General features: G+C 35.4%; 1 protein-coding gene across 4 annotated transcripts in view; it reads left to right on the forward strand.

Moving 5' to 3' along the window:
* LOC133572003 (transmembrane and coiled-coil domain protein 3-like) overlaps positions 1–24855 on the forward strand; it is a 48062-nt gene that overhangs the window by 1158 nt on the left and 22049 nt on the right. The window lies entirely within an intron of this gene.

Consider the following 24855-nt stretch of genomic DNA (forward strand, 5'->3'; position numbering starts at 1 on the left):
ATTCCCAACAACAACCATTTCAACTCATTCAGACCATTCAAGTTTTTTACCATTTAAAAAAAATAAAATAAAATAAAAAAAAATTCCAGGAATTCCGTAATACCATTTCTCAATTCAACATGTTACTACTTCAACATTTCTCCACCGATTTTAAAAATTCCTTCACCAACCACATCAACTCATTCAGACCATTCAAGTTTTTTTTTTACCATTTTCAAAAAAATTCTTGAAATTCCAGGAATTCCATAATACCATTTCTCAATTCAACATGTTACTACTTCAACATTTCTCCACCGATTTGAATAATTCCAACACCAACCATTAACTCATTCAGACCATTAAAGTTTTTTACCGTTTTCAAAACAATTCCAGAAATTCCAGGAATTCCATAATACCATTTCTCAATTCAACATGTTACTACTTCAACATTTCTCCACCGATTTGAAAAATGTCAACACCAACCATTTCAACTCATTCAGACCATTCAAGTTTTTTACCATTTAAAAAAAAAAAAATTAAAAAAAAAAAATCCAGGAATTCCATAATACCATTTCTCAATTCAATATGTTACTACTTCATTTTTCGACCGATTTGAAAAATTCCAACACCAACCATTTCAAGTCATTCAGAACATTCACGTTTTTTACCATTTAAAAAAAAATAAAAAAATAAAAAAATTATTCCAGGAATATTCCGTATTACCCTTTCTCAATTCAACATGTTACTATTACAAAATTTTTCCACCAATTTGAAAAATTCCAACACCAACCATTTCAACTCATTCAGACCATTCAAGTTTTTTTTACCATTTTCAAAAAAAAATTCAGGAATTCCATAATACCATTTCTCAATTCAACATGTTACTACTTCAACATTTCTCCACCGATTTGGAAAAATTCCAACACCAACCATTTCAACTCATTCAGACCATTCAAGTTTTTTTTTTTACCATTTTCAAAATAAATTCCATAATACCAACCATTTCAACTCATTCAGACCATTCAAGTTTTTTACCATTTTCAAAAAAATTCCCGAAATTCCAGGGATTCCGTAATACAATTTATCAATTCAACATGTTATTACTTCAACATTTCTCCACCGATTGGAAAAAATCCAACACCAACCATTTCAACTCATTCAGACCATTCAAGTTTTTTTTTTTTTACCATTTTCATAAAAATTCCCGCTTTTCTCGAAATTCCCATTGAAATCAATGAGACATTCTTCAAAGTTCTACAACTCCCACATTTTTCATCTAATTCAAACTGTTCCAACTTCAAAATATTCAACCTGTTTGGGAAATGTGTGCTCTACTTCAAATATTCTTTAAAAAATTCCAGGATTTCTGTTCAACTTCACCATTGGAGCATTCACACGCAATTCCTTCAGGAATTGCCTCATCTAATTACTATTCCAAACACTACTACTACTGTAGTGTTTGAATAGTAACTAGGTGAGGCAATTCCTGAAGGAATTACGTGTGAATGTTACACCGTCACAACATTTACAAATGCAAAACAAAGCAACTGTGGGATGCATGATTTGTTGTTTGGGTCTCCATTTGATGCTTTTAGTTTTTAAAAAAAACAAACATGCAGTTACTTTGTATTAGATAAATACATTTATAAAAAACACAGCATTTATATGTTTAAATATTCTAGGTTTTAGTAAAAAAACTGTAAAAAGTGCATTTTATTTAGGTTGTAGATGAAAAGAAATACCAAATAAAACAAATGTTAAGATACATGCTTTATTCTTAGTTTTTGGACCAAAACATACTAAGTAGAACATTTAAAAGTGTCATTTTGACTTTATTTGTATCTTCAAATGTTGGTCATTTATCAAATATGAGCCCTTCTTTAAAGCAACACTTAAAAATTCAAGGCCTGATGTTGTAAAAATGTATTTAGAAGGTAAAAAAAAGTGTTTTTTTATGCTGTAGGTATGAACATATAGGATTTAGAATGAGTGGTTTTCTACTTTGTGGAAATTAATTGATGTCTGGAACCAATTAACAGCGATAAATGAGGTATTAGTGTACACACTTTGAATCTTCAAATGTTGTTTTTAGCTGAAAAACACCTTTTAAAAATTAAATCTCTTTGAGTTTTAGGTTTAAAAAAATGAGAGATAAATGCGTTGCAATTTTTATATCCAGATGGGAAGTTTTAGTAAAAAAAAATGCATAGGCAGTTTAAAAAAAATATGAGCCCTCCTTTAAAGCCCTTAAAAAGTTAAAATTCGAGGCCTGATGTTGTAAAATGTATTTAGAATGTAAAAAAAAGTGTTTTTTATGCTGTAGTTATGAAAATATTGTATTTAGAATGAGTGGTTTTCTACTTTGTGGTAATTAATTGATGTCTGGAACCAATTAACAGCGATACATGAGGTATTGGTGTACACACTTTGAATCTTCAAATGTTGTTTTTAACTGAAAAACACCCTTAAAAAATTGAATCTCTTTGAGTTTTAGGTTTAAAAAAATGAGAGATACATGCATTGCAATTTTTATATCCAGATGGGAAGTTTTTGTAGAAAAAAAATCCATAGGCAGTTGAAAAAAAATATGAGCCCTCCTTTTAAAGCCCTTAAAAAGTTAAAATTCGAGGCCTGATGTTGTAAAATGTATTTAGAACGTAAAAAAAAAGTGTTTTTTATGCTGTAGTTATGAAAATATTGTATTTAGAATGAGTGGTTTTCTACTTTGTGGAAATTAATTGATGCCTGGAACCAATTAACAGCGATAAATGAGGTATTAGTGTACACACTTGAATCTTCAAATGTTGTTTTTAGCTGAAAAACACCTTTAAAAAATTAAATCTCTTTGAGTTTTAGGTTTAAAAAAATGAGAAATACATGCGTTGCAATTTTTATATCCAGATGGAAAGTTTTAGTAAAAAAAAAAATACATAGGCAGTTTAAAAAAATATGAGCCCTCCTTTAAAGCCCTTAAAAAGTTCAAATTCGAGGCCTGATGATGTAAAATGTATTTAGAAGGTAAAAAAAAGTATTTTTTATGCTGTAGTTATGAAAATATTGTATTTAGAATGAGTGGTTTTCTACTTTGTGGAAATTAATTTATGTCTGGAACCAATTAACAGCGATAAATGAGGTATTAGTTTACACACTTTCATTCTTCAAATGTTGTTTTTAGCTGAAAAACACCCTTACAAAATTAAATCTCTTTGAGTTTTAGGTTTAAAAAAAGAGAGATAAATGCGTTGCAATTTTTATATCCAGATGGGAAGTTTTAGTAAAAAAAAATAAAATCCATAGACAGTTGAAAAAAAATATGAGCCCTCTTAAAAAGTTAAAATTCGAGGCCTGATGTAAAATGTTTTTAAAAGTTAGAAAAAGTTTGTTTTTATGCTGTAGGTATGAAAATATTGGATTTAGAATGAGTGGTTTTCTACTTTGTGGAAATTAATTTACGTCTGGAACCAATTAACAGCGATAAATGAGGTATTAATGTACACACTTTTTTTTTTTAGCTGAAAAACACCCTTACAAAATTAAATCTCTTTGAGTTTGAGGTTTAAAAAAATTAGATTTTTATATCCAGATGGGAAGTTTTAGTAAAAAAAAAAAAATCCATAGGCAGTTTAAAAAAAATATGAGCCCTCCTTTAAAGCCCTTAAAAAGTTACAATTCGAGGCCTGATGTTGTAAAATGTATTTAGAAGGTAGAAAATGTGTTTTTTTATGCTGTAGGTATGAAAATATTGTATTTAGAATGAGTGGTTTTCTACTTTGTGGAAATTAATTGATGTCTGGAACCAATTAACAGTGATAAAAAATGAGGTATTAGTTTACATACTTTGAATCTTCAAATGTTGTTTTTAACTGAAAAACACCCTTAAAAAATTGAATCTCTTTGAGTTTTAGGTTTAAAAAAATGAAAGATACATGCGTTGCAATTTTTATATCAAGATGGGAAGTTTTTGTAGAAAAAAAAAATCCATAGGCAGTTGAAAAAAAATATGAGCCCTCTTAAAAAGTTAAAATTCGAGGCCTGATGTAAAATGTTTTTAAAAGTTAGAAAAAGTTTGTTTTTATGCTGTAGGTATGAAAATATTGGATTTAGAATGAGTGGTTTTCTACTTTGTGGAAATTAATTTACGTCTGGAACCAATTAACAGCGATAAATGAGGTATTAATGTACACACTTTTTTTTTTTTGCTGAAAAACACCCTTACAAAATTAAATCTCTTTGAGTTTGAGGTTTAAAAAAATTTGATTTTTATATCCAGATGGGAAGTTTTAGTAAAAAAAAAAAATCCATAGGCAGTTTAAAAAAGACCTTTTAAATAAGATGGATAAAAATAATGTCATTTTTAATGTGTGCTTGTATTTGTACTTAATATGGTAAAGTGTTGGTTATGTGTACGGTGCAGCATGGCTGGAACCCACTACAGTCACTACGTGCACCTTTCTGCTCAGCTAAATGTTGCAACATGAAGACATGCTCCTTTTTTTTCTCCGCTCTGTTGCTTTATTTTCTTAATCTAGTGCGGTGTTGCGCAATATGAACTTTAAATGAAGGCCACATTGTGTGAAGGTACACCAACATCTTCCTCATTCTCACCCTCCTACAACTTTCATCTGATTGTTTTCCTTCAAAATGTAAAATGTTCAGCACATTCAGGACACACGGACTCCTTTCAATACATTTTTCTTAAAATTACCGGTTTCATCAGATTTAATTGTTTTTGCGGTATTTTCCCCTTCTTTCTTTCAACTACTCCCCCCACATTTTTCAACGGATTTCAACCATTCCACCATCAAAACATTCATCTTAATCAGGACAATATGGCTAGTTTTTTGTTTTGTTTTTTTTAACAGAATTTAGTAGATTTTTTTTCAGTTTTTTACTTTTTTTTTTTTTTTCAGCATCGGACGGATTGGTACTACTTCCACCATTCTTACTTACGGTTCTAACTTCTAACTTTTTCCCTCCCTCTAAAACTGTAAACTGCAAGTAAATATTCCACACACTCATGTATTATGTTGTACTAATGATAAACCTGGTTTTAGCCCCAAAATTAGGCAAAAACACAGCAATGCATTGTGGGTAGCCACATGTCATTTTTAACTGTTTTAATCCAATATACGGTTTAACCCCCCCCCCCCCCCCCCCCCCCAAAAAAAAACACTAACCTTGGGTGCAAGTAAATGTTCCACATAGTCAGATATTATTTTTTGTTATAATAAAAAAATATTTAGTCTGAAACTGGCCAAAAATGCAGTACTGTCACAGCAATGCATTTTGGGTACTCATTTGATTTTTAACTGTTGAATTAATAATAATAATAATAATAATAATAATACATTTTATTTGGTGTAGCGCTTTTCAGAGTACTCAAAGATGCTTTACAGTATACATTTTATATATATATATATATATATATATATATATATATATATATATATATATATATATATATAATTTTGGTGATAATTGAATAGATTTAGTTTGCTATGTTAGTGTGTTCCATGCTAAGGTTGTAACCCCTGCAGGGAAATATTGTTTTACAATTTTTAAAGATGATAAAAAACGCTTGAAAGATACGGCTCATAAGAGCCACGGTTGTAGCCTTCAAAGTCTCTAAAACTTCAAAACCATCCATCAATGTTTTATATACACACTGCAAGCATATACTGTATATAATGTAGTAACGGACACCTTTGTAACAATATGTAATATGTGCAATATACACACTGTTACTACATTATATATACATACTTTTACAGTGTGTATATTGCACATATTACATATTATGAAGGTGTCTGTTACTACATTATATATATACTTGCAGTGTGTATATTGTACATATTACATATTGTTATGAAGGTGTCTGTTACTACATTACATATATACTTGCAGTGTGTATATCGTACATATTACATATTGTTATGAAGGTTTCTGTTACTATATTATATATATATATATATATATATATATATATATATATATTTATAATGTAGTAACAGTATATATATATATATATAAACTTTTACAGACACCTTCATAACAATATATATGCACAATATACACACTGCAAGTATATAATGTAGTAACAGACACCTTCATAACAATATGTAATATGTACAATATACACACTGCAAGTATATATATAATGTAGTGACAGACACCTTCATAACAATATGTAATATGTACAATATACACACTGCAAGTATATATATAATGTAGTAACAGACACCTTCATAACAATATGTAATATGTACAATATACACACTGCAAGTATATATATATAATGTAGTAATAGACACCTTCATAACAATATGTAATATGTACAATATACACACTGCAAGTATATATATATAATGTAGTAAAAGATGTAATATGTACAACATACACACTGCAAGTATATATATATAATGTAGTAACAGACACCTTCATAACAATATGTAATATGTACAATATACACACTGCATGTGTATATATATAATGTAGTAATAGACACCTTCATAACAATATGTAATATGTACAATATACACACTGCAAGTATATATATAATGTAGTAAAAGATGTAATATGTACAACATACACACTGCAAGTATATATATAATGTAGTAACAGACACCTTCATAACAATATGTAATATGTACAATATACACACTGCAAGTTTATATATAATGTAGTAACAGACACCTTCATAACAATATATATTATGTACAATATACACACTGCAAGTTTATATATATATAATGTAGTAACAGACACCTTCATAACAATATGTAATATGTACAATATACACACTGCAAGCATATATATAATGTAGTAACAGACACCTTCATAACAATATGTAATATGTACAATATACACACTGCAAGTATATATATAATGTAGTAACAGACACCTTCATAACAATATGTAATATGTACAATATACACACTACTAGTATATATATAATGTAGTAACAGACACCTTCATAAAAATATGTAATATGTTGAATATTTTCCGTATTTTGATAATTTTATGCACAGCCGGAACAAATTTTTGACGCATTTATTTCCGTTTCCATAGCAGCGCACGTCTGACTTCCTGCAACAAATTTGTTCCTACTCCCGGAATCAAACGCGAGTGTGTTTTCTAATCATGGCAGACTTGGTAACAGACAACGAAGACGTCCATCTTTTGGACAAATGCGGATTTACAACCTTATCTTTTTTGAAGCTGAATATACGGAGGATGAACTGCTGCTTATAGAAGCGAGCAGGAAGAATGGGAGCCATTACCTCCCTGCTTGGCACTCAGCATCAAGGGTTGGAATTGGGGGTTAAATCAGCAAAAATGATTCCCGAGCACGGCCACCGCTGCTGCTCACTGCTCCCCTCACCTCCCAGGGTGGTGATCAAGGGTGATGGGTCAAATGCAGATAATAATTCCGCCACACCTAGTGTGTGTGTGACAATCAAACTTAACATGCAACTTCTACTGAAATTGCCTCATGTAGTTGACGTAGGAAAACTACTTCAAAATAAAGGTTTGTAGCTTGTTATTGTTTTGAAAATCACTTGGAAGCTGTGACCGTATGATTTGTCACGCACTGCAGTCTTGTGTGGAATCTCCCGGACTCTTTTGTGTCAGTCTGGAAGAATGTCATCAACATCATCATCATCATCACGCAACAGGTTGTTGGCATTAGTCAGGGGAATGTTAATGAGATTTTAGCTGGAAGTATTTTTCGTAAAAGGAAACAGAAAGGCATACTTGATTATTTCTATTATGACACTCGTAGATGTACTCCAGGGGTGTATATGCAAACTCATTTTAGATCGCGGAGAAAAATCTACTCCCAAGTGGGCCGGTAACGATAACTTTTTAAGAGCGCACTGTTGTGTTTAGATGGAGACAGGTGTGGACAATATTGGAGACACTTTTCCCCACACTAAAAGTATAAAATCTACTCCCAAGTGGGCCGGACCGGTAAAATCACGGTACGATAACTTGGTTTAACATAATTTTCCCTCGCTTCCCGGCGTACCTTTAAGAGTGCACTGCTGTGTTTGGATGGAGACAGGTGTGGACAATATTGGAGACACTTGTCCCCACACTAAAAGTATACGGCGAACGGAGAAAACTATTTGATGCTGCTTTTATTTTCTCAATACAGCGTCCTTCAGCTTCTGTGTTGCAGGAAGTATTTTTCGTAAAAGTAAACAGAAAGGCATACTTGATTATTTCTATTATAACCTTCGTAAATGTACTCCAGGGGTGTATATCCAAACTCATTTTAGATCGTGGAGAAAAATCTACTCCCAAGTGGGCCGGACCGGTAAAATCACGGCACGATAACTTGGTTTAACGTAATTTTTCCTCACTTCTCGGCGTGCGTTTAAGAGCGCACTGCTGTGTTTAGATGGAGACAGGTGTGGACAATATTGGAGACACTTGTCCCCCACACTACAAGTATATGGCGAACGGAGAAAACTATTTGATGCTGCTTTTATTTTCTCAATACAGCGTCCTTCAGCTGCTATGACTGAGAGTTAATGAGGTTTATAAAGTCTTTAGTTTGTTTACTGGGATGTTCACTCCTTTTATTTAACTGCAAACTGTCATCTCATCTCACGTATCATTATCACTGCAGGACGAGGAATAGCTAAACATGCTTCACTACACACCGTCGGAGGATACAATAGCTCACCAGGTACCAAAATATTGGTATCGGGACAACACTAAAATGCTAGAAAATAAAATAAAATTCTTCCTGTTTTTCCCTTTGCAATAAAAAATGTGAAACATTGATTTGCATATTTTTGCAGATAAACGTACATTAAAAGCATTTTAGTGTATGGTTCCTTACTGTGTAAGTAAATTCTGCAGGTTATCAATATATATTGTTATAATACAAATGAAGTATCTTTTGTCCATGGTTGCAACCGCCTACAATTCATCCCATCAGACATTTTGGGGGGTTTTCTCCATTGAAATAAGCAGGGGCGTCCATGATAACGTTGCTTGGATGGCAACATATGTTGCTCCAAAACCTGTATGTACCTTTTCAGCATTAATGGTGCCTTCACAGATGTGTAAGTTACCCATGCCTTGGGCACTAATACACCCCCATGCCATCACAGATGCTGGCTTTTCAACTTTTCCCCTGAAACAGTCCATAAGGTTATTTTCCTCTTTGTTCCGGAGGAAACGACGTCCACAGTTTCCAAAAACAATTTGAAATGTGGACTCGTCAGACCATAGAACATTTTTCCACTTTGCATCAGTCCATCTTAGATGAGCTCGGGGCCCAGTAAAGCCGGCGGCGTTTCTGGGTGTTGTTGATAAACAGCTTTCGCTTTGCATAATAGAATTTTAACTTGCACTAGCAGATGTAGCGACAAACTGTAGTTACTGACGGTGGTTTTCTGAAGCCAATAATGCAATTTTTTGTGGTCCCCTTAAGTATCGAAAAGTATGAAAATACATTTTGGTACCGGTACCAAAATATTGGTATCGGGACAACACTAAAATACATCTATGCTAACGAATAAAATACAATTCTTCCTCCCCCCCCCCCCCCCCCCTTTACAATAAAAAATGTGAAACATTTATTTGCATATTTTTGCAGATAAAAGTACATTAAAAGCATTTTTAGTGTATTTGCTTATGAGACGTATTACCGAATGACTTTGCCTTTCAAATGAAGTTTTTTGATGCTTTGGTTTCATTTGAGTACACTGAAATGTTGTTCCTCCCAGAGACACCTTTTTGTCCTCACATAAACCCCGTATTTTTTTTACCCGATTTTCAGAAGTGTACCACAATTAATGAGGGACAGGAAGTGTATCTAGACACAACTTAAACCCCTTCTTCCATCTTTGGGAACACTTTGCTACTTACCAAACCGTGATTGTGGTGCACGACTAATTAGACCAGGGGTGTCAAACTGACGGCCCGGGTGATGACTTTGCCAAGTATAAAAATTAGCTGCTTATTTTTTTTTTAACCAAACTGCTGTTCTAAATGTGTCCACTGGATGTCACAATAGCAATTCTGTTAGGCAAGGAAACAGTAAAGGGGGACTGTGGCTCCTCCTCCTCGACCCACATGAAACTTAAAAGTATAGATGTCCGATAATGGCTTTTTTGCCGATATTGTCCAACTCTTAATTACCGATTCCGATATCAACCGATACCGATATATACAGTCGTGGAATTAACACATTATTATGCCTAATTTTGTTTTGATGCCCCACTGGATGCATTAAACAATGTAACAAGGTTTTCCAAAATAAATCAACTCAAGTTATGGAAAAAAAAAATGCCAACATGGCACTGCCATATTTATTATTGATTTTTTTTAACATGCCTCAAAACAGCAGCTTGGAATTTGGGACATGAGGAGGTTGAGGTGGGCGGGGTTGAGGTGGGGGTGCGGGGCGGTAGCGGGGGGTTGTATATTGTAGCGTCCCGGAAGAGTTAGTGCTGCAATGGGTTTCTGGGTATTTGTTCTGTTGTGTTTATGTTGTGTTACGGTGCGGATGTTCTCTCGAAAATGTGTTTGTCATTCTTGTTCGGTGTGGGTTCACAGTGTGGCGCATATTTGTAACAGTGTTAAAAGTTGTTTATACGGCCACCCTCAGTGTGACCTGCATGGCTGTTGACCAAGTATGCTTTGCATTCACTTGTGTGTGTGAAAAGCCGTAGATATAATGTGACTGGGCAAAAATTTTACTTTTTGAAACCGATACCGATAATTTCCGATATTACATTTTAAAGCATTTATCGGCCGATAATAGCGGCAGTCCGATATTATCGGTCATCCCTACTTAAAACCTGCCGTTTTTACGTCTTCTGCTTTGAACACATGGTCATTTGGCACCCTCGTTGCCCCAAAATGTCTGTCGAACACGAGAAAAGTGAACTGTATAACGCTTTTCAATAGTTTTTACCTCCGTTTTTTACGGTTTGTTGAGTTGGCACTGGATTGATACCTAGAAGAGTTTACATGTTAAGTTAAAGTACCAATGATAGTCACACACACACTAGGTGTAGTGAAATTTGTTCTCTGCATTTGACCCATCCCCTTGTTCCACCCCCTGGGAGGTGAGGGGAGCAGTGAGCAGCAGCGGTGGCCACGCCCAGAAATTATTTTTGCTGATTTAACCCCCAATTCCAACCCTTGATGCCGAGTGCCAAGAAGGGAGGCAACGGGTCCCATTTTTATAGTCTTTGGTATGACTCGGCCGGGGTTTGAACTCACAGGGCGGACACTCTAACCACTAGGCCACTGAGTCGGTCGTTGTGTTTTTTGTTCAATCCCAGAAAGACTTTGACTTAATCCTGGCTTTGTAGATGCACTGAGACGAAGTCTAAGCTCGTTGTTTTTTTTTAAACTGCACCAATTTCCTCAGAATTTTCAACATATTTGAAGTGATTCATCCAGAGGATTATTTGTGATTTGTACGTTTTCAGCTTGTTCTATTTTTGGCCAAAGTAAAACAAAGAAAAGTTAGGGTTAGGGGTTAGGGTTGGGGTTAGGGTTAGGCATAAAGAAAAAGAGTTGGTTAGGGTTGGGGTTGGGAATGGGGTTAGGGTTAGGATTAGGCATAAAGAAAAAGAGTTGGTTTGGGTTAGGGCTTGGGTTAGGGTTGGGGTTAGGGTTAGGGTTGGGGTTGGGGTTAGGGTTAGGCATAAAGAAAAAGAGTTGGTTAGGGTTAGGGCTAGGGTTAGGGTTGGGGTTAGGGTTAGGGTTAGGATTAGGCATAAAGAAAAAGATTTGGTTAGGGTTTGGGCTAGGGCTAGGGGTTAGAGTTGGGGTTGGGGTTAGGGGTTAGGCATAAAGAAAAAGAGTTGGTTAGGGTTAGGTATAAAGAGAAAGTTGGTTAGGATTATGGTTAAGGTTAGGGTTAGGCATAAAGAAAAAGAGTTGGTTAGGGTTAGGCATAAAGAAAAAGAGTTGGTTAGGATTAGTGTTAGAATTAGGCATAAAGTAAAATAGTTGGTTAGTGCTAGGGTTAGGGGTTAGGTTTGGGGTTGGGGTTAGGGGTTGGGGTTAGGGTTAGGATTAGGCATAAAGAAAAAGAGTTGGTTAGGGGTTAGGTTTGGGGTTGGGGTTAGGGTTAGGGTTGGGGTTTAGGTTAGGGTTAGGCATAAAGAAAAGGGTTGGTTGGGGTTAGGGTTAGGATTAGGGTTAGGATTAGGCATAAAGAAAGAGTTGGTTAGGGTTAGGCATAAAGAAAAAGAGTTGGTTAGGGTTGGGGTTGGGGTTAGGGTTAGGATTAGGGTTAGGATTAGGCATAAAGAAAAATAGTTGACTAGGGTTAGGGGTTAGGGTTGGGGTTAGGGTTAGGCATAAAGAAAAAGAGTTGGTTAGGGTTAGGCAAAAAGAGAAAGTTGGTTAGGATTATGGTTAAGGTTAGGGTTAGGCATAAAGAAAAATAGTTGGTTAGGGTTAGGCATAAAGAAGAAGGGTTGGTTAGGGTTAGGGTTAGGGTTAGGATTAGGGTTAGGATTAGGCATAAAGAAAAAGAGTTGGTTTGGGCTAGGGTTAGGGGTTAGAGTTGGGGTTAGGGTTAGGGGTTGGGGTTAGGGTTAGGCATAAAGAAAAATAGTTGGTTAGGGTTAGGCATAAAGAAAAAGAGTTGGTTAGGACTAGGGTTAGGGTTAGGATTAGGCATAAAGAAAAAGAGTTGGTTTGGGCTAGGGTTAGGGGTTAGAGTTGAGGATGAGGTTAGGGTTGGGGTTAGGGTTAGGCATAAAGAAAAAGCGTTGGTTAAGACTAGGGTTGGGGTTGGGGTTAGGGTTAAGATTAGGCATAAAGAAAAAGAGTTGGTTAGGGTTTGGGTTAGGGGTTAGAGTTGGGGTTGGGGTTAGGGTTAGGGGTTGGGGTTGGGGTTAGGGTTAGGCATAAAGAAAAATAATTGGTTAGGGTTAGGCATAAAGAGAAAGTTGGTTAGGATTATGGTTAAGGTTAGGGTTAGGCATAAAGAAAAAGAGTTGGTTAGGGTTAGGGTTAGAAAAGTTGCCTTTAATTTTGAGTTATCATGCCATGATTTTACCATTCCGGCCCACTTGGGAATACATTTTCCTCCATGCGGCCCCTGAGCTAAAATGAGTTTGACACCCCTAAATTAGACGTTCGTTGATCGTCATCATCTGCCTTTAATCGATTTTTGCCACCAATAAGCGTGTTTTTTCTGTCTATATGTTGTGAAAACAAAGGTCGGTCCACAGTGACAATGAGAGCCGCACTATGGATTCATGAGGTAATGCCGTCTTCTTGTCCTCCACAAAGAGGTTTTGCAACGGGACTGCAGGCCAGCTGTCAGGACCAGTTGTCGGAGCGATGGCGACTAAAGACACGACGCTCCCTGTTGTTTCTCCTCGCTGGTTTGCTGTCTTCCCAGTGAGAGACTGGGAATACCAATAAGCACGGCGGACCTTGTTCTCCCGCCTGAACTGGGCTCTGTTTGTTCCATCCGGGGCGACGGTGCCAGCGAGCCCGCAGTTTCGATCCGGTTTATTCAAATAAGTGCAAATGTTTATCCCACGCCGTGCAGATTTAATATGGAAAGTATGCTACAGAGCAGGAAACTCAAGTATTCTCTATTACTGAATGATGTGCTTATAATAATGATAACATCAGACGTTATTAGTCATTTCTGGTAAAACAAAATGTAATTTATACCAAACCCAAAACCAGTGAAGTTGGCACGTTGTGTAAATGGTAAATAAAAACAGAATACAATGATTTGCAAATCCTTTTCAACTTATATTCAATTGAATAGACTGCAAAGACAAGATATTTAATGTTCACACTGAGAAAGTTCATTTGTTTTGGCAAATAATCATTAACTTAGAATTTAATGGTAGCAACACATTGCAAAACAAGTTGTCACGGGCATTTTTACCACTGTGTTACATGGCCTTTCCTTTTAACAACACTCAGTAAACGTTTGGGAACTGAGGCGTTGTCTTGCTGAAATAAGCAGGGGCGTCCATGATAACATTGCTTGGATGGCAACATAAGTTGCTCCAAAACCTGTATGTACCTTTCAGCATTAATGGTGCCTTCACAGGTGTGTAAGTTACCCATGCCTTGGGCACTAATACACCCCCATACCATCACAGATGCTGGCTTTTACACTTTGCTCCTATAACAATCCGGATGGTTCTTTTCCTCTATGGTCCGACAAACACGCCGTCCACAGTTTCCGAAAACAATTTGAAATGTGGGCTCGTCAGACCACAGAACACTTTTCCACTTTGCATCAGTCCGTCTTAGTTGAGCTCGGGCCCAGCTAAGGGTGTTGTTGATAAATGGCTTTGGCTTTGCATAGTAGACTTTTAACTTGCACTTACAGATGTAGCGACAAACTGTAGTTACTGACAGTGGTTTTCTGAAGTGTTCCTGAGCCTATGTGGTGATATCCTTTACACACTGATATCACTTTTTGATGCAGTACCGCCTGAGGGATCCAAGGTAACGGGCATTCAATGTTTGTTTTAGGCCTGGCAGTGATTTCTCCAGTTTCTCTGAACCTTTTGATGGTGAAATCCCTAAATTCCTTGCAATGGCTGGTTGAGAAATGTTGTTCTTAAACACGCATGTGTTCACAAAGTGGTGTCCCTCGCCCCATCTTTGTTTGTGAATGACTGAGCATTTCATGGAAGCTGCTTTTATACCCAATCATGGCACCCACCTGTTCCCAATTACGTAGCCTGTTCACCCTGTGGGATGTTCCAAATAAGTGTTTGATGAGCATTCCCTCAACTTTCTCAGTCTTTTTTGCTACTTGTGCCAGCTTTTTTTAAAAAACAAACATGTTGCAGGCATCAAATTCCAAATGAGCTAATATTTGCAAAAAATAACAAAGTTTTCCAGTGTGAACATTAAATATCTTGTCTTTGCAGTCTATTCAATTGAATATTGGTTGAAAAGGATTAGCAAATCATCGTATTCTGTTTTTATTCACTGGTTTTGGGGTTTTGGACATTCTGTCAGCATTTCAGTTCAACTTCCGCATTGGAGTTGCCTCATCTAGTTTTAATAGCGTCTGCAAATATTGACTAGACAAATGTTTAAAACACATTCCGTGCATACGGCGGCGAGGGGCTCTCACTGGGTTGTCCTTCAGGACGCTGCCTTCATTTAAGCAGCGGAATCATTCACTCATCCGTAGTGTTGTTGTTTTTTTTTGTTTTTTTTTAAAGCCTCTCCTGACTTTGCATGCAAGATAGCAGTTTGAAGCCTGGTGAGGCTAATGTAGTTGGACTCTCTCATGTTATGCCCGCCTTGCAGGTTGCTCTAAATGGGTCACGGTGTTGGCGGACAGACGCTGAGGGCTATGTAGGGCAGTGTGGGGGAAATTTTGGGGGCTTGTACTGGGATGAGGTGAGAGGGACATCCCCCAAAGTCCCCGCTTATCTTATCTTCCTATCTTTTTTGTTTTGGTGTGTGCCAGTCTTTTGTTTTGGTTCCACTGGAGGGAGGCGGTAGTGTCTGCCAGCCTACTAACACGCTGACACGCATTCCACTCGCATCAGTAGTTTCTTACGGATATGCATTTTAAGAGCTTTTCTACTTGATTAAGCAAAACCAATCATTGTTCCATTACACCCAAATGCAAGAATAAATATTATTATTATTATTATTATTATTATTATTATTATTATTATTAAGTCATCCCACAGCAGTGGAAACTAATAAAAAAAAAAAAAATATATATATATATATATATATATATATATATATATATATATATATATATATATATATATATATATATATATATATTATTTTTTTAATTTTTTTATTTTATTTATTTATTTTATTTATTTATTTTCTTTTTTATTTTCTATTAGTTTCCACTGCTGTGGGATGACTTAATAACACTAATAATAATATATATTCTTGCATTTGGGTGTAATGGAGCGAGCCGTATATATCTTAAAAAAAAAAAAAAATATATATATATATATATATATATATAAAAAAAAATATATACCGGTATATATATATATATATTTTTTTATATATATAAAAAAAATTATATATTTATATATATATATATATATATATATATATATATATATATATACATATATATATATATATATATATATATTTTTTAATATTATATATATATTTTTTATATTATATATATATATATATTTTATATATATATATATATATATATATTTTTATATATAAAAAAATAAATATATATATATACATATGTATTTTTATTTTTATTTTTTTTTATATATATATATATTTATTTTTTTATATATAAAAAATATATTATATATATATATATATATATTTAATATATATATATATATTTTTTTATATATATATATATACCTATATATATATATATATATATATATATATATATATATTTTTTTTTTATTTTTTTTTAAGTTTCCACTGCTCGCTCCATTACACCCAAATGCAAGAATTTATATTATTAACTAATAAAATAAATAAATAAATATATATATATATATATATATATATATATATATATATATATATATATATATATATATATATATATATATATATATATATATATATATATGTTTATTATTATTTTTTTACATTTTCTATTACTTTCCACTGCTGTGGGATGACTTAATAATAATAATGGATTTTATTTGTAAAAGCACTTTACATTGAGCAAACAACCTCAAAAGTGCTACAGTGTATTAAAAAATAAAAAGATAATAAAAAATAGATAAAAACTAGAACAGCCTAATAGCTAGAACTAGCACGTATATATCTAAAAAAAGACTTTTTTAAAAAGAAGGGTTTTTAAGCCTTTTTTAAAAGCATCCACAGTCTGTGGTGCCCTCAGGTGGTCAGGGAGAGCGTTCCACAGACCGGGAGCGGCGGAGCAGAAATCCCGGTATCCCATTGTTCGTAGCGTTGTTGGAGGAGGTTAGCCTGAGATTGTCTCATATTGGAGAGACGTCTTTCCGCACATTTCTACGCACAAAGTTGCTTTAGAGCAGGAGTCCCCAACCTTTTTTTCCCGGTTTAACGTAGGCGTTATTTTCACGGACCGGCTTTTTACGTGTGGCAGAAAAAAAAAAACGGCCTGTACTATATACCAGTGTTTCTTAACCATAGAGCTGGGGCACGTTTTGTACACTGGTGATGTGTTTCAATATCCAGTAGTGTGTAAATGTGTTTCTGTATAGTATTTCTCCAGCAATGGTCATGTGGTGACATCAATTATGGTATTTTTGAGAGGTATTTATTGAAGTCGGACATCACTGAAGGCCTAGGTGGGAAACGCACGCCCCGCCGCTGATTTTGTATAATTGTTTTTAGTGTGGAAATGGTATGCAAACCTCCTTAGTACCGCCTGCCGGTGCAGTCAAAAGGTTTGGATGCGTTTTTTTCATTCAATACCATGAGTAAGTGTGTCTCAACTTTGCAATGGTCACCTAATAATCATCCACTGCATCTTTATGACCCCGACCCTGTTTTTGTTGACGTTGACCTTCCCAGTAACTGTTGAGCAGAACACTCCCACTCAGACTGTTACTATCCGCCATCTGCTTCCCCGTCCTCCAGTCTAGTCGCTCCGTTTTCATCCCCTTCTGCCGTCTCCAGCCATCCCCAATGACTTCTTAATCCTCCCCCCCTCCTCCATACCTCAGCCTACCCCCTGGGGGGGTGGCAACAAACGAAAAGTAGGGCGGCTAATTGATTTAAGTAAGGTTTGCTCCAAGCAGTAACCCTCAACGTTGAGCTCCAGCAGTCAAATGGGATGGCTGGAAAGTAACGCAAAGGTCTCTTGTTAGTGATCGTGCCAAGGAGGAGCCGGAGCTTGAAAATCGTCTTATGTCGTTAAAAGTCTGGGAAGATTTCCTGTATACAGTTGCAAGAAAAAGTGTGGATTTCTGCATAAATTAGTGATAAAATGTCTTCTGCTCTTCATCAACGTCACAACAATAGACAAACACAGTTTGCTTAAACCAGGGGTCGGCAACCCAAAATTTTAAAAAATCCATATTGGACCAAAAATACCAAAAAGTAATCTGTTTGGAGCCGCAAAAAATGAAAAGATTTGTCTAGCTGTTATAATGAAGACAACACATGATGTAAGTGGCCACTCCAGAAGGCGTATTTTCTTCTGTTGAAGCCATTCTTTTGTTGATAGTAGGCTATGATTTACATAGCCTACTATCAAAATGACTATGTCTCGCAGGCTGAAGCAAATCCAATATAGCTAATATAGACACTTACATCATGTGTTGTCTTCATTATAACACTTATATAAGACTTTTAAAGTCATTTTGATTGTAGGCGAATATAGCTAATATAGACACTTACATCATGTGTTGTCTTCATTACAACACTTATATAATACTTTTAAAGCCATTTTGATAGTAGGCTAATACAGACACTTACCGGTACATCATGTGTTGTCTTCATTATAAGACTTATATAAGACTTTTAAAAGTCATTTTGATAGTAGGCTAATATTGCTAATATAGACACTTACATCATGTGTTGTCTTCATTATAACACTTATATAAGACTTTTAAAGTAATTTTGATAGTAGGCTAATATAGCTAATATAGACACTTACATCATGTGTTGCCTTCATTATAACACTTATATAAGGCTTTTAAAGTCATTTTGATAGTAGGCTAATATAACTAATAGACACTTACATCATGTGTTGCCTTCATTATAACACTTATATAAGGCTTTTAAAGTCATTTTGATAGTAGGCTAATATAGCTAATATAGACACTTACATCATGTGTTGCCTTCATTATAACACTTATATAAGGCTTTTAAAGTCATTTTGATAGTAGGCTAATATAGCTAATATAGACACTTGCATCTTGTGTTGCCTTCATTATAACACTTATATAAGGCTTTTAAAGTCATTTTGATTGTAGGCTAATATAGCTAATATAGACACTTACATCATGTGTTGCCTTCATTATAACACTTATATAAGACTTTTAAAGTCATTTTGATAGTAGGCTAATATAGCTAATATAGACACTTACATCATGTGTTGCCTTCATTATAACACTTATATAAGGCTTTTAAAGTCATTTTGATAGTAGGCTAATATAGACACTTACATCATGTGTTGTCTTCATTATAACACTTATATAAGACTTTTAAAGTAATTTTGATAGTAGGCTAATACAACTAATATAGACACTTACATCATGGGTTGTCTTCATTATAACACTTATATAAGGCTTTTAAAGTCATTTTGATAGTAGGCTAATATAACTAATATAGACACTTACATCATGTGTTGTCTTCATTATAACACTTATATAAGACTTTTAAAGTCATTTTGATAGTAGGCTAATAAAGCTAATATAGACACTTACATCATGTGTTGCCTTCATTATAACACTTATATAAAGCTTTACATTTTTTGCGGCTCCAGACAGATTTTTTTTTTTGTGTGTTTTTGGTCCAATGTGGCTCTTTCAACATCTTGGTTTGTTGACCCCTGGTTCAAGCAGTCTGCGTGTGTCTATTGTTGTGACTTCAAAACACATTTTGTGACCAATTCCTGCAGAAATCCAAGTAATCCCAAAGGGTTCACATACTCTTTCCTTGCAACCGTACGTGATCGGCTAAAGACAAACGGATTAAAAGAAAGCGAGGTGCCTCCATTGTTCAGTGAAAAGAGGTAACGAGGCTACGAACTGAACATTTAGGTAATAAATGGAATTGTTCTACAATTAGTAAGTGACACTGTACAAGCTGTTAGTGTTGGCGTCGCCATCCTCCCGTGGAAATATCACCTGGAGTGTGTTATCAGCTGCTTTGAATCAAAGACTCGCCATGTTGACCAGTCCAGGTTACATCACTAAATATTGGTGCATCATACGCACATTCTTGCCAAGCCTCTCCCACACACATGCTCCACTTCACGGTTTGATGTCCTTGAATGCTGACCCGGCGCTATCTGTGTGTCATCCAGCAAGCAGCTTGCACACGCTTTGAGCCAGCGATGTGGAGCTTTTCACCACGGAGCCTGAGGACACCGTTTAGTTGCGCGGTAGAAAAAAATAACACACATCCCTCTACTAGTTGTTCCATTCCTTTATCGCTTTATATGGGATAAGGGGCGGTATAGCTCGGTTGGTAGAGTGGCCGTGCGACCTGAGGGTTCCAGGTTCGAACCCCGCTTCCGCCATCCGAGTCTCTGCTGTTGTGTCCTCGGGCAAGACACTTTACCCACACTGGTTTAAATGTTTCACTATGTAAAGCGCTTTGACTCACTAGAGAAAATTAAATGTAGCTAAGCTACAAGTTACGCTACATTAAATGTAGCTAAACTACAAGTTACTCTCCATTAAATGTAGCTAAGCTACAAGTTACTCTCCATTACATGTAGCTAAACTACAAGTTACTCTCCATTAAATGTAGCTAAGCTACAAGTTACTTTACATTAAATGTAGTTAAGCTACAAGTTACTCTCCATTAAATGTAGTTAAGCTACAAGTTACTCTCCATTAAATGTAGCTAAGCTACAAGTTACTCTCCATTAAATGTAGCTAAGCTACAAGTTACTTTACATTAAATGTAGCTAAGCTACAAGTTACTTTACATTAAATGTAGCTAAGCTACAAGTTACTCTCCATTAAATGTAGTTAAGCTACAAGTTATTTTGCATTAAATGTAGCTAAGCTACAGGTTACTCTCCATTAAATGTAGCTAAGCTACAAGTTACTCTCCATTAAATGTAGCTAAACTACAAGTTACTCTCCATTAAATGTAGCTAAGCTACAAGTTACTCTCCATTACATGTAGCTAAGCTACAAGTTACTCTCCATTAAATGTAGCTAGACTACAAGTTACTCTCCATTAACTGTAGCTAAGCTTCAAGGTACTCTCCATTAAGCTACACGTTACTCTCCATTAAATGTAGCTAAGCTACAAGTTACTCTCCATTAAATGTAGCTAAGCTACAAGTTACTCTCCATTAAGCTACCAGTTCCTCTCCATTAAATGTAGCTAGACTACAAGTTACTCTCCATTAAATGTAGCTAAGCTTCAAGGTACTCTCCATTAAGTGTAGCTAAACTACAAGTTACACTCCAATAAGCTACAAGTTACTCTTCATTAAATGTAGCTAAGCTACAAGTTACTCTCCATCAAGCTACAAGTTACGCTTCATTATATGTACCTAAGCTACAAGTTATTCTCCATAAAATGTATCTAAACTACAAGTTACTCTCAATTAAGCTACAAGTTACTCACCATTAAATGTAGATAAGCTACAAGTTACTCTCATTAAGCTACAAGTTACTCTCCATTAAATATAGCTAAGCTACAAGTTACTCTCATTTAGCTACAAGTTACTCTCCATTAAATGTAGTTAAGCTACAAGTTACTCTCCATTAAATGTACCTAAGCTACAAGTTATTCTCCATTAAATGTAGCTAAACTACAAGTTACTCTCCATTAAATGTAGCTAAGCTACAAGTTACTCTCCATTAAGCTACAAGTTATTCTCCATAAAATGTAGCTAAACTACAAGTTACTCTCAATTAAGCTACAAGTTACTCTCCATTAAATGTAGATAAGCTACAAGTTACTCTCATTAAGCTACAAGTTACTCTCCATTAAATGTAGTTAAGCTACAAGTTACTCTCCATTAAATATAGCTAAGCTACAAGTTACTCTCATTTAGCTACAAGTTACTCTCCATTAAATGTAACTAAACTTCAAGTTACTCTCAATTAAGCTACAAGTTACTCTCCATTAAATGTAGCTAAACTTCAAGTTACTCTCAATTAAGCTACAAGTTACTCTCCATTAAATGTAGTTAAGCTACAAGTTACTCTCCATTAAATATAGCTAAGCTACAAGTTACTCTCATTTAGCTACAAGTTACTCTCCATTAAATGTAGCTAAACTTCAAGTTACTCTCAATTAAGCTACAAGTTACTCTCCATTAAATGTAGTTAAGCTACAAGTTACTCTCCATTAAATATAGCTAAGCTACACGTTACTCTCATTTAGCTACAAGTTACTCTCCATTAAATGTAGTTAAGCTACAAGTTACTCTCCATTAAATGTACCTAAGCTACAAGTTACTCTCCATTAAATGTAGCTAAGCTACAAGTTACTCTCCATTAAATGTAGCTAAGCTACAAGTTACTCTCCATTAAATGTAGCTAAGCTACAAGTTACTCTCCATTAAATGTAGCTAAGCTACAAGTTACTCTCCATTAAGCTACAAGTTACTCTCCATCAAGCTACAAGTTACGCTCCATTATATGTACCTAAGCCACAAGTTATTCTCCATAAAATGTATCTAAACTACAAGTTACTCTCAATTAAGCTACAAGTTACTCGCCATTAAATGTAGATAAGCTACAAGTTACTCTCATTAAGCTACAAGTTACTCTCCATTAAATGTAGTTAAGCTACAAGTTACTCTCCATTAAATATAGCTAAGCTACAAGTTACTCTCATTTAGCTACAAGTTACTCTCCATTAAATGTAGTTAAGCTACAAGTTACTCTCCATTAAATGTACCTAAGCTACAAGTTATTCTCCATTAAATGTAGCTAAACTACAAGTTACTCTCCATTAAATGTAGCTAAGCTACAAGTTACTCTCCATTAAGCTACAAGTTATTCTCCATAAAATGTAGTTAAACTTCAAGTTACTCTCAATTAAGCTACAAGTTACTCTCCATTAAATGTAGATAAGCTACAAGTTACTCTCATTAAGCTACAAGTTACTCTCCATTAAATGTAGTTAAGCTACAAGTTACTCTCCATTAAATATAGCTAAGCTACAAGTTACTCTCATTTAGCTACAAGTTACTCTCCATTAAATGTAGCTAAGCTACAAGCTACTCTCCATTAAATGTAGCTAAGCTACAAGTTACTCTCATTTAGCTACAAGTTACTCTCCATTAAATGTAGCTAAGCTACAAGTTACTCTCATTTAGCTACAAGTTACTCTCCATTAAATGTAGCTAAGCTACAAGTTACTCTCCATTAAATATAGCTAAGCTACAAGTTACTCTCATTTAGCTACAAGTTACGCTCCATTAAATGTAGCTAAGCTACAAGCTACTCTCCATTAAATGTAGCTAAGCTACAAGTTACTCTCCATTAAATGTAGCTAAACTACAAGTTACTCTCCATTAAATGTAGCTAAGCTACAAGTTACTCTCCATTAAGCTACAAGTTACTCTCATTAAGCTACAAGTTACTCTGCATTAAAGCAAGTGTTGGGTGTGTATTAGTGATTTAGGTCACTTCAGAAGCTTTAAACATGAACTTAGAAGAAGACACGAGGCTCCTCGTGTTAAACGTGACCAAACCGGTTCCACACAAAGGACGTTGAACGCTTGAACCTGATTGTCGAGACCAGAGCTTTGGCCTGCAGGCCGTCGGGAGGCGCCCGCTGATTGGTCGGCGCGCCGCTCCGTCTTCATGACGCCGGCGCACATGGTAGAGCTTAGCTGCGAGGCGACAAAGTGGGCCTTTTGTCTCTGGCGAGAGGCAGAAAGGCTGGAGTGTTCCTGGAAGGAGAGGCGGGGCTGTGGGACGGAGCTCCCAGCTGAAAACCCCGAGGCATGCTGGGAGAAAGTCCTGCAAGCGCGTATTTGTGTAAAAGGAAGGCTGTGAAGGCAATTAAGAGGACGGGCGTGAGACTTAGTCGGATTATTCACCGCATTCTTGCACACAAGTTTGGCCAGTTGTTGTGAAAATGTGACGTCGGCACCAATCTAAACACAAAAAGGTGTAATTAGATCACCACGTACATCATTGATGTATTTACCTTTGTTAATAACTCATATCTGTCATGTTTATCACTACCACACATAATGGATATATGGTCGTGGTCAAAAGTTTACGTACACGTAAAGAACATCATGTCATGGCTGTCTTGAGTTTCCAATCATTTCTACATTTTTCATTTTTGTGATTGGAGCACATACTTGTTGGTCACAAAATACATTCATGAAGTTTGCTTCTTTTATGAATTTATTATAGTTTAGTTCTGTGTTTACTGTATTTATGAGATCATTATAGTCATCACTACTGTAGAATATATTTGTGTCGTCCGCAAATAGTCTACATTTCAGCACTTTGGATGTATTAAACCAGTGACGTGCGGTGAGGTTGATGGCTGGTGAGGCACTGACTTCATCACAGTCAGATTTACAAACATATGAACCCTAAAGAGTATCTTATTCACCATTTGATTGGCAGCAGTTAACGGGTTATGTTTAAAAGCTCATACCAGCATTCTTCCCTGCTTGGCACTCAGCATCAAGGGTTGGAATTGGGGGTTAAATCACCAAAAATTATTCCCGGGCGTGGCGCCGGTGCTGCCCACTGCTCCCCTCACCTCCCAGGGGGCGAACAAGGGGATGGGTCAAATGCAGAGGACACATTTCATTACACCTAGTGTGTGTGTGACAATCATTGGTACTTTAACTTAACTTTAACTTTACACATACAAACTGTAGCACACAAAAAAGCACATTTAATAAAAAAAACTTTATTATGGTCTTACCTTTACTTATAAATGAAGTCCACAACTAAAGCCCTCACTTCAACTTTCCACGTGCAAGATTGAATCTATTTAAAAAAGTGTAACCGAGGGTTTATAAATGTCGCCTATACTGTATGAAACTACAAAATAACAAACACGGAGGCTCCAGTTTACACGAGGACCACTTTATTTACCTTCTTTCAAAAACCCCCGCTCCACTACAACATGCCATCACTTCCGCTCTTGGCGCCTTCAAAATAAGAGCTCAAGGCATATACTGTATAACAGCGCACAACAGGAACTTAACATCACAAATAGGAAAGCCCATAAAAATAGGTTACAAAAGTTATTTAATAAGAA

This window comes from Nerophis lumbriciformis, linkage group LG29 (genome assembly GCF_033978685.3).
Source record: "Nerophis lumbriciformis linkage group LG29, RoL_Nlum_v2.1, whole genome shotgun sequence".
Taxonomy (NCBI): domain Eukaryota; kingdom Metazoa; phylum Chordata; class Actinopteri; order Syngnathiformes; family Syngnathidae; genus Nerophis; species Nerophis lumbriciformis.